General features: G+C 32.0%; 1 non-coding gene across 1 annotated transcript; it reads left to right on the top strand.

Annotated features, from left to right (window-relative positions):
* Positions 1-358: 358 nt before the first annotated feature.
* LOC112491129 (small nucleolar RNA R71) lies at positions 359-465 on the top strand. Its single transcript, XR_009638851.1, has one exon. It is a non-coding gene; the product is annotated as a small nucleolar RNA R71 (small nucleolar RNA).
* The last annotated feature ends 3,516 nt before the right edge of the window (positions 466-3,981 follow it).

Genomic DNA, 3,981 nt, shown 5'->3' on the forward strand with positions numbered 1-3,981 from the left:
ATCCACACTCTTATGATCATGAGCACCACATAAATCACAAAATAAAAAATTATTAGTAGATTGGATAGAATTCACCCCTATTTGACCAAATTGAGTGTTCAAGGTCTTCATGAATTGGGTTGCAAGTTGAGCTCCTAAGTTGTTAATATCAACGTCTTCCACGGCCTTTACTTGACTTCTTCCATTTAGTCTCCTCTCACTTGGATATTTGTAGTTATTATGGGCCATCTCTTCAATTAATTCAAATGCTTCTGATTGCCTCTTCTTCATTAAAGAACCTCCTGCAGCTGCATCTACCAATTGTTTGTTACCATAATCTAGACCATTATAGAAAATCTGTACCTGTATCCATGTTGGAACACCATGGTGTGGGCATCTTCTTAATAGTTCCTTGAAGCGCTCCCATGCATCATACAAAGTCTCTTGGTCCCATTGACAAAAATTGTTTATATCACTTTTCAATTTTGCGGTCTTTGATGGAGGAAAAAATTTGTCTAGGAATTTTGCCTCCATAGCATCCCATGTAGTGATAGTACCTGCAGGTAAAGAATTTAACCACACTTTTGCCTTGTCTCTAAGAGACCAAGGAAAAAGTCTTAATCGAAAAGCATCATCAGAAACACCATTTTGTTTAGACATATCACACAATTGAAGAAAACTAGAAATATGCATGTTTGGATCTTCATGAGGCAAACCACAAAATTGAACATTATTAAGCAAAGAAGTAGTAGATGCTTCAATTTTAAAATTGTTTGCTTCAATGGGTGGTCTCCTTATGCAAGACAAATCACCAACTTTCTTGTGAGCAGCATACTCGCATATGGGCAAATCATCTTCTCTTTGGTTGGCCATTGCACCTTCTTGAGTTCCTTGGTCTATACGTACCCAAGTACCCCTTATCGCTTGTTTTCTAGGTGCTGGTTTATTCTCTAAGTCAACTTCCTCCTTGAACTCTTGATCACCACTATGACTCATACACAACACCTAATTCCTAAAAAGAGAGCACGGAAAATAAATTAGAAAGAAAATTAGAAAATTAAACAAGAAAGAAAAAAAAATTATTAGAATTCTAATGTTGCTAACTATCTAACAATTAAAATCAATTAGCGATAAAGAAAAACAAACTAACACTTAACTAAAAGATAAATGAAAATAACTCTAGGAAATAATGAACCAAACGAAAAGAATGCAAAAAATTAAACCCTTTTGTGAGGTATGCTTTTAAAGTAAACAATTATGCCAAACTAAAATTTCAACTAAAAGTAAGCTAAACCTAATCTTATTCAACCAAACAAATAAAAAATAAATAAATAAATAAATAATAAAATCCCTAAGTATGCTAGACTTGTAACCTAAGCACCAATAAATTAAAAACACAATTTTGGTTTCAAGTACCACAAAATAAGTATTAAAAATTCAAAGCAAGTTGGCCAAACAAGCAAAAAATTAAAACCCTAGCATGCAACACTAAAACCAAAATTAAGAAACAAATATAAAAATTTAAAATAAGAAAACAATGATCAAAGTACTACTAAACCCAATCCGAATTAATATTAATGCCTTAATCCCCGGCAACGGCACCAAAAACTTGATGTGTAAAATCAACTCGCAAGTGCACGAATCGTTTTCAAGTAATAAAGTGGAAAAATAGGGTTGTCGTACCCAAGGGATTAAGTATTAAGTACCAAAGATAATTAGGTTTTGATAATATTTGAACTAAAATTTAAGATGGTAATTGAAAACTAAATAAACTAAATTAAACAAAAGCAATCAATTAAAATTAGATCAATTTCAAGTAAGAGAGAGAATTGAATAATTATGAATACTAAGACATTTGATTTCACCACTAACTATTCCAATTTAATTACTTAAATATGTGAATTTAATTAACTAGTAATTTTGTTAACCATACTTAATCAAAAAATTAATCAAAAGTAGTTTCCACTCACAATTGATAATATTCACATAACCTAATTTATTCCTTCTGGCCTATAAATTAAATCATGCAATTTCATCAAGCATAGATTAAGCAAATAATATGGCATGAGACATAATTATTTTCCAATCAATTATGCATTCATGTAAATCATTAGTGATCCATAATATTATCCTTTTCCAAGCTCAAATATTATTAAAAACATTCATTCCTTCCGGCCTATGAAAGCATTAAGTATACCAAAGATTTATTAACAAAACATATTACTAATTAAATAAAACTCAACATATATTAAAATAATTAAACCTTCATAGTTAGGGCTACATCATAGCCCTAGCTATGAAAATTAGTTCATGGTAAAAATAATTTCAACATCCATAATTATTAAAAAATAATAAGATTCACAATTAAAGAGAAAGGAAAAGAGAATAAAAACTATTGAAGAAATTCTCCTCCAAGAGCTCTCAAAGTCATAGCCTTCTTCTCCAAGCAAGCCCACGTCTTTCTGCCTCCTCCAAGATCTCCAATTGATCTTCTAAAACTCTAAAACTTTAAAACCCTAGAACCCTTAAGAGAATTTTAGAAACTCCCAAAATTTGGTTTGTTTCTATGTAAGCCTCCTAAAAGCTCTTAAATAACTCTCTAAACTTGTATATCTTCCTTCAATGTGGTGGGGGCTATATATATAGGACCTTGAGAATCTTTTTCTCTCTTTATTTTCAATGTGGGAGTCTTGGAAGATACCTTTTTTAGGCCATGAAGAGGGTTGGACGAATTTCATATGTAAAAAGGAAACTGTATATTACTTGCTCTCTACTACTTTCCTTTTATCTAATTCCTCCTAAAAAAAATAGTTAATTAGTCTAATTTATCCTTAATGAAGCATGTGACATGACATGTGCCTCATTAATGATAAATCAACCAATTATTGCCACTTGTTTTTATCTTGGCCCTCAAATTGCCTTGATTCCCTCTTTTGATCAATGGTGGAGATTTAACTAGAATATTATTTTTTATAAATTCTAAACTTTAAATGATGATAACTTTTTGCTCGCACCTCGAAATCCAAAACTAACGAGACATTTGAAATCCTTAAATTGTGATGATTCATATGACATCCACTTCCACCATGAAATTCTCGATAGAATCTTTATGGAATCTTCAAGGTATCTTTTTGGAATCTTTTTAAGGCTTAGTCCGTTCGAGCTCAAATCTTGCTTCCCACCATAATTCGACCCAAGGAATCCATTTTTATGGTTGTTTTCTTAAAATTCTTCCTCTTTTACCTAGATTAAGAAAAATACATAATTAAGTATCTTTCCATAACAAATTAACACAAACTAACAAATATTAAGCAATAAATATGGCATAAAATCATCAATATTTTAGACCTAACAACTCACTTGCACTTTTAGGTGTTTGTCACTCCATAATGGATTGGAGCTTTGACTCATCAACTTTTACACCATTAGAATTAACAACAAAACCTAGGAAAACAACTTCATTCATGTGAAAGCAACATTTCTTTAAATTGGCATACAATCTTTCACTTCTAAGAACATCCGGCACATTCCCAATATTATATGCTTTTCCAATCTCTTACTATGTATGAGAATGTAATCAAAACTGAATGTACTACTTTCCTATAAATGCACGCAGGATATGGTTCATTAACTGAATGTACTAGGTGCATTTGTCAAGCCAAATGGCATGACCAACCACTCATATAAACCTTGCTTAGTTTTGAAAGCTGTTTTCAACTCACCCCCTTCTCTCATCCTAATTTGGTGGTAACCATTCCTAAAGTCTATTTTGGAGAAAATATGGGAACCATGTAACTTATCAAGCATGTCATCTAACCTAGAGATAGGATAACGATATTTTACCGTAATTTTGTTGATGGCTTTGCAATTCATGTACATTCTCCAAGTTCCATCTTTCTTGGCCAGTAGGAGCACCGGTACAACACATGGGCTCATACTCTCTCAAATATACCCTTTTGCCAAAAGTTCTTCAACTTGTTTTTGCATCTCCATTGCTTCTTC

Source organism: Ziziphus jujuba, chromosome 4 (assembly GCF_031755915.1).
Source record: "Ziziphus jujuba cultivar Dongzao chromosome 4, ASM3175591v1".
In the NCBI taxonomy this organism is placed as follows: domain Eukaryota; kingdom Viridiplantae; phylum Streptophyta; class Magnoliopsida; order Rosales; family Rhamnaceae; genus Ziziphus; species Ziziphus jujuba.